Raw genomic sequence first — 10623 nt, forward strand, 5'->3', positions numbered from 1 at the left:
CTTTCTCTCCAATATCTCCGCCGTCTCTTCTATCTCTCTCCATTGCAGCAGCCGTGAAGATCCTACCCGAAGAAACACACGCCATTCGAAACCCTTCTCATATCTTTGAGGCATAGGTTTGATATCTTCCTCTCTTTATGTATATTTTTGTCTTTTAGATTTGATGCATGCTAACTGTTTGATGAAATGATGAAATGGCATGCTATATGTTTGATGAAATGGTTAGATTTCATGTATGTTATCTGTTTGATGAAATGGCATGCTAGCTATTTTTTGAAATGACATGCTATTTGTTTGATGAAATGGCATGCTATTTAATTTGTAAACTTTCCTAGTTATGTAAATCAGTTCATTGTGGTTATGCCAATGGTAAGTATATTTAGGATCCTATTGTTCTTTTACACAGACATTCAAAAGTTTGTTAGTGTTTTTAGGTGGAAGTGTTAGTTATCATATTACCATGATGTAGGCTTTACTGCTATCAATGGATCAATACCTCCAGGGTTGTTTGTTCTCGCTCATGTCCCGTCTGCAGATGTGTAAAAATTGGTAAGTAGCTTCTCAATGACTATTGGTACCTGGGCATGATATGAGATTTATATAAGTAAATGACATAATTCTTTGTATTATGTTTCCCATGAACTGATGTCTAGATGAATGTTCCAAATAGATTCTTTGATATTTTTGTCTGCCAAAAAGATTTTCTAGGCACACTTAGCTAGTTTAGTTCTCCTATTTGAGTCTTGGAAACATTGTATTCGTTTCAGAAACTCATCTGAGATTTGAAAAGGGTTCTCTAGTTCCTAGTTTGATTGATTCAAGTTAATGAAAAACTCACCAAGATAACAAAATATCAAGCAACTCTTTTCTTTTCCTTTTTCTTTTTTGTTAAGTATGTAAAACAAAGTTGTGAAAGTTGATCCTTCACTCAACTGATATTTTATAAGATTATGTGTGGGAAGCTATTCATGAGCTCGGTTGCCTAACTGAGTTTCATTTAGTTCTTACAAATTCCATTTTATTGTACAGTCCATGTTTGGTTTATCACTCGTCTACTGAATCACACATTTATTTTAGCTTGTGGTGTATTCTAATATTATGCGGTCTCTATTTCACTTGCAAGCGGTGTTTCTGTAATTTGTAGGAGTGTGTTGCTAGAATTATGTTTAGGCTATACACTTCTCATCTTTATCTATGATTAACACCCATCGGGTTATCAAGCTAACCCTCACATTTATATTTAATTCTTTAGTTGTGAATTAACTCCTTTATGGGGATCCAGGGACATTCTTGATTCTAAACTAAGGTTTCAGCTTGTGCTCATTTATCATTTTGGAATCAGACTCAACACCAGCTTGATGGATAGTTATACTTTCCTTTCAACAAAATCTATTTGTTGCTGATAAGAACAAAAGACCTGATGTTCACTTATTTTATTCGATCAGTAGCAAGAAGTCTTATTAAGAAGTGGAAAGAAGAAATAGAGGTAGAGAAGAATGCATAATGTGGAGTCAATCAAAGAGTTGGGAAACATTCATGATATTTTTTTCCTGTAGAAAATAAGATCCTGTTTGGATGCTTGCATCCGTCAATCTTGGAGTCATTAATCTAAGGATTTGCCTTAGATCCAATGTTTGGGGCCTCCAGGGTTTGACAAGTCTCATGATAGGTGCTGCTCCCACTTTGAATCATGCTTCCAACTTCTCTTGCTTCTTCATTGTTTATTTTTGCTAACATTTGAAATGGATGGTTCCCTGCTCCTACACTCAAATGTGTGCCACTTCCTTGAAATGAAAGAAAACAATAAAAAAAGGGAACCTAGAAAGATCATTCACATTGATCCTATAAGGACCTACTACTTGTAGTCTACACTGACAAATAATTGATTGACAAAACATAAACAATCATGCGAGAATCATCTTAACGCATAGTAATTTATATCAGTATAACTGGCTTTCTTAAAAAAAAAAGAAGATAAACATTCACATTGGTCTTACAAGGACCTATTACTAGTAGTCTAAACATTAACACATCCATCCAATCTTCTTCTCCTTTCTCTCTCTCTCTCTCTCTCTTATTTATTATTATTATTTTTTGTCTGTCAGCACCAAGTCAATGAGAGATGATGGAGTAATTAATGTGATCAAGAAAGCCATCGAGAAGCTAGGCTTACGACACAAGGAACACATTTCTGCATATGGAGAGGGCAATGAAAGAAGATTGACGGGTCGTCATGAAACTGCAGATATCCTCACATTTTCTTGGGTAAGGAAAACAAGTGGGATGAATACATGAATATTGGGAAAAACTAGCTTAGCCATTTTTTTTTCTTTTCATTTTTCTCCAAATCCAAATAACTCGATTAAGGTCGAGTGGTAATCAAAATTTTCAAATGGTTTTGCTGTCATACAACATACACACTCGATACTGGACTTTAAACATTATTCATATCTCATCCAAAATCTTCATGGAACTTTAATTAGGTTAATCTAGGATTATTAGATTGGTGTGGTTCTTTGTGTGTGGCCAAACAGATGAATGGTCCAGATCCCATAAATGTGAGTGCTTGTTAACTAACTTAGACATTGACGTTTATAGCACCAGGTCACACACATCAATGCAGGTACACATGGGACACCCAAGCCATGTATCAGGTGGAACCAATAGTGTATTTCATTTCAGGCTGGTTAATTATCATGTAGACCATACATTTTCTAAAAAAACAAAATAAAATTAGATGGTTTAGAACAGTTTCAAGTTGCAAATTGTTTTGGTCCATCTATTGTTTTCATATCATACCTGCAGTGAAGAGAAATGGGTTGAATTTTATAAACAGGTTGTGTACTTTTATAAATGGGTTGGATTTTGTTAAATAAAATGAAATTGCTGATTTTATAAATGTGTTGTAGGTAAAGATATTGGCCGGAGCGGTGTTTGGTTCAAAATAATGTGATATAAGCTGCTATTCATGGTGGTCCGCACTTGGTGAACAACCCAAAAATGAGCCCTTCACTAATGATATTCCACAATTTGAGGTCCCTATTGCTGTGATCCATCCTGTTCCAAGTCCAGTAAGAAATGAAGGCAAATGCTCGGCTATGAAAAAATGCCACACAGTTTATGTGCAACTAATACTTACAGAGTTCTCATCTGGGACCTTTCCAATTTCTGATTAGGTTTTATTTTTTAATTTCTCAATGATATTGTCTTAAAAGTTGAGCTGAATGATGTGCAATTTCAGTTTTAATAATTCATTGCTTTGAAGCATTTCTGGACATTTTTGTTATGTGTATTCATGATTTGCACACAATCTTATTTTCTTTCTTTCTTTCTTTCTTTCTTCTTCTTTTTTTTTTTTTTTAAATAAAATTTATCTCCAATGAATGTTGATGCCCACCTAGGATCTCTACAAGTATGTCATGTTGGCCCATTGATGCTATGAAGGAAACATTGTTCGCATGTAGTTTCTTGACATTTCATGTTATACCGATAATGGTAGAGTGAGGGTTTCAACAACAAATCTTGACTCTGATTTTTCTAGACATGTACTTGTGGGTTTGATTTATCTGGCATTTAAAGTAGTTGTTAATTATTTTAATATCTAGAATTCTGTTTATCAGGAGCCACAACTGCAATATAGTTGTTTGTTTATTTATTTATTAATTTAAGATGTTTAAATGGGAGGTCATGAGATTGATTTCCCATGTGGTGTGGGTGTGAGTGTGAGTTTGTGTTTAAAATAAAATAAAATTTCATCCTTCATTCCAATTGGATTATTTTGAATACATTTTGCTGGAGATGGACAAATATCTTTCATGTTAAAATCATCCTTGCAAGTTGTTGGCTTCGACTTGGGTTCTCTTCTAGAAAGATGAGTGCAAAATAAGCTTCATTGACTCCTTTGCCTATGGACTTTTGGCAGTGGACACAATTTCATGCCCATGTATAAATATGTTGGAATATATCTACATGCTACATGAAAGGAAGAACCTCTCTCTACATATATCTAATCTCTTCTAAAATCTACCTCTCATTTGCAAGGATATGAAGATATCAAGTGAAGAGGAATGCCAGAGCTTGTGTTGAGGCTAAAATGCCAGAGCTGCAAACATTTATCCCAACGTCCAATTAAGGTTAGTTTCTCAATTTTTTTGTTTTTTGTTTTTGTTTTTGTTTCAGGCAAGCATTTGGCATTCCATGCTAGGCGTCACTTTAGGTGGTCCCCACATTGTAAGGATTTTATTAGACTTTTGTCATGCAACTGCATGGTTAATAGCATGACTTGGCTGTAACTTGGAACCAAATCTTATAGTAGATGCAAATCTAACTGTATATGCACCTTCGGCCCACTTTGAACCATCTTGATAGTTTTGGAAGAAGTGGGCATCACACACATGTCGAAGGAAATGAACATAGAGAACTTTAAATTAAGAGCAATGCAACATTCAAAACTGTTCTTGCTGAATTTTCTTTATACCATGCAGAAAATGAAGAAATGATCACTCTTTAGATTTGGATGTTGAAATGCTTCATATTTTAGTTGATACAAACATCAGTTTCTTTAGGATTAGACCTGTCTCCATCTTCCTCCAATGGTTCAACTTCTTTATGAAACTTAGTTAATAGAGCAGGATTAGAAGGTATAATAGAGACAAGCATCCCTATTGAAGAGAGGTCGACGTGGACCATGGCAATTGGTCTGATGATTCGCATCCTTCACCCTAGATTTGACAATCATTGTGTATCAGTAGACTCTGTTATCTTCAAAGTAGAATCCTCATTCTTGAGCTGGTAAAACCATGCTGTGAGGACCATGGAAGAGGTACAAAGAGGGAATTAGAAAAGTGGAGGTACTTTTGTTATTAGGAAAGACTCTAGGAAACTAGATTGGTACAAACTTGTGTCGTATCCACATAAGGTTCACAATTTAAGGGATGTGGTTTACATGGTGTCCATGACAACAAGTAACTTGGTGGTGTTGGGATGTGGATTGCGTGGCTGTTGGAAAATATTTCACAAAATAATAATGAAATTGGAAAGATAAAAAAATAAAATTAATTAACACTAGGCTAAAGTTTTGGAAGTAAGAATCCATTGTGTAGAACAGTGATAACGTAAGGCCTAGGTGCGGAACCAGCTGTCCATTCCATTTCAAGCAACTTTCGGGCCGTTAATGTCAGCCATACATGTTTCTCTTAGTTCTCAACCATCCTATTTTTATATTTTCCTTGCATTTAGTTTTCGTCCTTCTTCAATTGACTGATTCTTTGTTTTTATGTTGCAGAGTCCTTTAGTGGTAGTTCGCCCTCAAATAATTATAGAAGACGCACAGGAGAAGTTATCGGTATAGCTGTCGGATGTGCACACAGACTCACCAAGATTTGTATTTTCAGCATTATTGTAATTGTAATTGATTGAATGAAATATTGTAATTGATTCATTATTGAATGAATGATTGTAATTGAATGAATGAATGAATGATTATTCAGGTAGTAATTGAACGAACGAATGATTATAAATTTTTTTAAATGTACGCAATAGCTACGGATATTGACCGTAGTTGGTAATCTGACAACCGTAGCTGTTATTAAATTCACCATATTGCTACAAATCCAGCAATACTTTTAGCTACAAATACTAACCGTAGCTATAGGTACTTTTAGCTACAAATACTAACCGTAGCTATAGGTACTTTTAGCTACAAATACTAACCGTAGCTATAGGTACTAGACCCATCTAGTAATTCCTTCTTACACCAAGCGGGTAAGGCCACACCCCTACCCAACCGACTACATGACAGTAGGAGTCACGGCCTAACGATATAAGGCCCTCATGCACTCATAGTTTCTACTCGGTCATAGCGTTGGGGTAGATCCATAGTACCATAGAAGTTTTAGAAATTTCACCCATGGGCATCCTATGCACCTTATATGCTCAAGTAACATTTCTGGTGTCTATACATACGGCCATCCACGAATGTCCATATGGAGGCAAGGCCCTGACGAAGCAAGGGCAGTATCATCATGAAATGCGATGCCAATGCATGAGTCACACATACAGATCATGTACTAGCTTCAAGCACTCGATGTGTACAAGGAGAGAAACTCCATCCCTTTATCATATCACCCAATGACCACACACAATGCAATCTGTTCATACAAATGATGCATATGGGTAAGTGTGCTACTCGGTGATGATGATGTGAATCATACTCCTTCCCAAGGAGGGACAAGGTCTAGATACATAGACATGTACTCTAAAGAGAAGTCCTCTAATGGGGGCCTAATACTTGGGGTAGCCCACAATCTAAGAGGGTCATAAGGGCCCAAGGAAGAAGCGGTCCTAATCAAGGGTCCAAGGTGGGCCTTCAACCACCTATAAGAACCCTATGGGCCTACCTTAGGGCCATTAAGGAGGACATCCAACCTCAATTGGGTCCCAAAAGGTAGCTTGCTACCTACATGCATATAAAGCAAGGCCCAAGGCCTAAGCAATCCTTGGCCTAGTGGGCTATGTACATGGCCTAATTTAATAGGCAACATAGTGGGCTCCTAAGCAAGGGTCAGGCCCAACCATAAAGATCACAAACCCATACATTGTGGTGAGCCTAATGGGCAGCCCGGTATTCCAACCATATGGGCAGATTTTTATGTTTGAAACAAGTGAGTTGGGCCTTACTTCTTGGCCCAAGTATGGGGTTACTTTAGTGGGCAGCCAAAGGCCCAACTACTTGAGTATTTTGGCCCATAAAACCTATCACAAAAGCATGATAAATATAGGCTTAAAGGTCCAATGGGCCTACCAAAAAGTTCCAACCCAACTGAGCCTAAAGAATCCAACAACTAGCCATGTTCATGAACCCAATAAAATTTCAACTATGGTGGGCCTCAAAAGTGCATTTATTAAGCCCAAATTTTTTAAGGGACTAAAGGCATAAATGGGGGCCCAATATCTTAGGAAAATTCATGCATAGGGTGTACACATAGCACCCCCAATCTCGTAGAAAATTATAATTCAAAACCACCTAACAATGTATAGTGAAAACTGGGCCTTGCTGGAATTTCAGCCCACCCAACTTCTTGGGCCTTCTGGGGTCCAGTAAATGGGCTTACTAGATGAAATAAATATCCTAGGGTGGCCCATATATGATACAAAGGGTATTATCTAAAAATTAATTGCACAAAAATCACAAGGTGAGGATGCACAACACATCAACGTGGGCCCACATGGAGGATGGACGGCCAACCATGACTGGACATCCCAGCCTAGTGGGCCGGTCCAGCGAGTGCCACGAATTGTACAGGGCTCCAATGACTCCAAAACTTGGTAGGTGGGTCCTAACATGGGTGGGCCACCTCTTTGTAAATTTTCAAAATTTTTGGAATAGTATAAGTATTTTAATTAATTTAAAGAAAACAGACTGTCCAGAAAATCTGTTTGACCTGGGCGTCCTAGCTTGGTGGGCCGGTCCAGCCCTTCTCATGGTGTGCACAGAGGTCCCTTGGACCCAAAAATAGGTAGGTAGGTCCTAACATGGGTGGGTCACCTTTTTATAAAATTTAATGATTTTTGGATTAGTAAAAGTATTTTAATTAATTTAAGGAATCCAAACTATCTAGTAAATCTGCTAAGTGCAGAATTTTGATAGACCCTGATTTGAGCCTCCAATGGAGTGGATCAATGGATACAAAAAAATTAGAAAAAATAGGTTTTGGGTCACCTCATATATTTACTACAAGGTGGGGGTCCACTAATGTGGCCCACTAGTAGAAAAATTATTTTATATTTAAAGAATTCCACACTGATATGTTGCTAGAACAATGCAGAAATTTCAGACTAACCACCTAACAGGGACACACCTTTGGAACCACAATCAGGGTCATGTGGGGCTAAAATTTGGTATTTTTATAGGTAGGACATAGGTATTCAAGAATCATGTATTAGATGGCATCAAATTCTCCACCAAAAGACCAAAAATAGGCCCCGAAATGGTCCAAAATCTGTCTAGACAGGCTGGACAGCAACATATGCTTCACAAAAACAAATTACAAACATAATTTAAATGGGGATTTAACCCCTAAAATTCATGGTATGGTCCACCCAAGTGGGCCCCACAAATATCCAAACCATCTCATCACCAAAAACAAGCTTGCATGCACCCCCTTTTTTGTGCATTTAGGGGTCACACGCTCAATGGGAGGGACTGTGAAAACGTCCCCTCTCTATGGATAGTTGGGATCTTATTGGTCCACAAGGTAGACCACACACATCATCATCTAACATAAGAGAAAAGAGAGAAATAAGGACAATCCAGCCATGAGGATAGGGCCCCGCCACTAATGGGCCCTCACAAGAACAATCACACTCATACATTTACATTGATTTACACTTATAACCACAAAACTAACACATGCATATTCTATATTTACAATGGATGGTTGTGATGCCATCCCAACATGATGTTAAGGTCTAAATGACCTTAGGATGTTGTAGATCATGAGATACATCATAATGGGGCTCATGGAGAATGACCCCATCATGGAACATGACATGCATGTAGGATGGGCCAAGGGCCACATCCATGGGATCAAATGGGATCCCCACCATGGATTGGTGGGTCTCATATGTTCCATTCATGAAGAAATAAGAAGATTAAGGGATAGAAAAGAAATTAGTAAAAATATAGTCTCCCACATGCAATTCAAGCTCTCAAACTTCCACACCATATAGATCATGGACCAATGAAGAGGTTTTGATGGTTGAGATGAGTTTTTAATGGTGGGATTGGAGGGATTTTGGAGCTTTGAGGGCTGGAGAAATGGGGAAGAAAGGTACGTTGGGAGAGGGAGGTTATTAGCATGGAGAGAAAATGAGAGAGAGAGAGAGAGAGAGAGAGAGAGAGAGAGAGAGAGAGAGAGACAGGTCATGATTATTTTGTAAGAAAGGCAATGATTGCCTATGGGAGGAGAAAACAATGTTTGTAGAATAGGGTAGGCTTTGTGTAGTGTGTGTGAGGGTGGGTGGTGTTAACTATGAAATTTTTATGTGATGTGTAGTGTGCTTTGCAACTTATGCCAAGAGTGGGGGTCACATGTATCACACATAAGTGGGACACATGATTAAGGGTCATACAATGAAATGCTCATAACTTTTTATCTATATATCAGATGGATGCACAAGACACGTCGTCGGAACCGCTACGACGATGCGAACAAGATGGCATAGGTATCGAGCTGATCTGAGTCGGGTCAATGTGACCAGACTCAAGGATGACCGCAAACACTATCCGAGGGTCGCTGGTCACCAGGATTCGACCAGTAAGACTGTGGGACCAGGAGAAATGAAATGCATACCTACATACACACATGCACACACAAGAACTCAGGTCAGGTCTTACAGGGTATGGGCTTTGTTGACTTTTGAGGGCATGAGGTGGCATGGGGTATGGGTTGCCTTGACTTATTGGTAAGAAAGGGATAGGATAGGTATGGGTTCATTTGTCTTGGTGAAGAGAAAGGTATGGGTGAGTGATGGGTTGTACTTGATTGATTGATGTGATGGATTGGGTAGAGATTCTCTCAGGATTCACAACGAGTGGCATTTCTTTGAGATAAACGCGGGCCCACAACTCTTAGCATGGGTATCGCATCGATGCGCAAGTCGCAGCATTGGAACCGTGACGATGGCATGGTCTCTAAGGTATAGGTTTCGAGTCGAGTCGACTCAGATCTACGGGATGCGACTTAGGGTCGCGCACAAATGCCGACTACAGGTCATGGTTTTCTAGAATTCGACGGGGAGGATTGCGAAAGTCTAAGGAATGGTACGGTCTATGATACGAGCCTTACAAATTAGGTGGACGTATCAAGGTACTTCCATGATGAGTCAATGATTCTTGCACAATTCAACAAAGAATCCACTGGTTTGCATATGAACATATTTATGACTTTGATTTAAATAGATTAGGGAGCCATCAAGAGATTTTTTTTGCTTGCCCAACATTCTAAATGTTTTAATTAATTTTCAAAGGTTTTTAACTATTAAAACAACTTGATCACACTTTATAATAATTTGATGGCTTAGATCTAATTGGTATAAAATATAATCATTGGTAGATATCTCGTGGTAGTAAAGAGATTGAATCATGAGTATATGTATGGTTGAGGTGGATCGATAATCTTCCTTCACAATAGGTTACACCAAAGTCCATAGGGTGGTGAAGCACCATATTTGGTGTACCCATGAAACCTCACCCCCTTCTTATTTATATGATTTTATGATAAAGGAGAGGAGGAGCTACCTCTAGACATTCGCATTCGATGGGATGTGTGAGAGTGAGAAAAAAAGTAAGAAAGTTTGAAAGAAAAATATGCGATCCACTCCACCATCTTCTATCATCCTCATGTGTGGTCCATTTTTATGTATGTCTTCTTTAGCACCTATCAGAGGATTATACATTGGGCTATTTTGATTCTCCAATATTGGGATAGATCAAGGGGAGACTCCTTGGTTTAGGAGATTGGCATCGTAGACATCTCCTTTTTGCATAACTTGTGTGGTTATAATCTCCACCATTCATATATTGTTATATTCTAAAATTTTGATGTTATTACAAGCAAGGAT

At 38.2% G+C, this 10623-nt stretch overlaps 2 long non-coding RNA genes across 2 annotated transcripts; both read left to right on the forward strand.

The window, feature by feature from the left end:
- The first annotated feature begins 1858 nt into the window (after window positions 1–1858).
- Window positions 1859–3043, forward strand: LOC131247354 (uncharacterized). The gene is made up of 2 exons (XR_009171664.1): window positions 1859–2265; window positions 2910–3043. It is a non-coding gene; the product is annotated as an uncharacterized LOC131247354 (long non-coding RNA).
- Window positions 3044–3083: 40 nt separating this feature from the next.
- Window positions 3084–5393, forward strand: LOC131247355 (uncharacterized). Its single transcript, XR_009171665.1, has 3 exons — window positions 3084–3229; window positions 4042–4133; window positions 5285–5393. It is a non-coding gene; the product is annotated as an uncharacterized LOC131247355 (long non-coding RNA).
- The last annotated feature ends 5230 nt before the right edge of the window (window positions 5394–10623 follow it).

The sequence above is a fragment of the Magnolia sinica genome, chromosome 5, assembly GCF_029962835.1.
Source record: "Magnolia sinica isolate HGM2019 chromosome 5, MsV1, whole genome shotgun sequence".
Classification (NCBI taxonomy): Eukaryota; Viridiplantae; Streptophyta; class Magnoliopsida; order Magnoliales; family Magnoliaceae; genus Magnolia; species Magnolia sinica.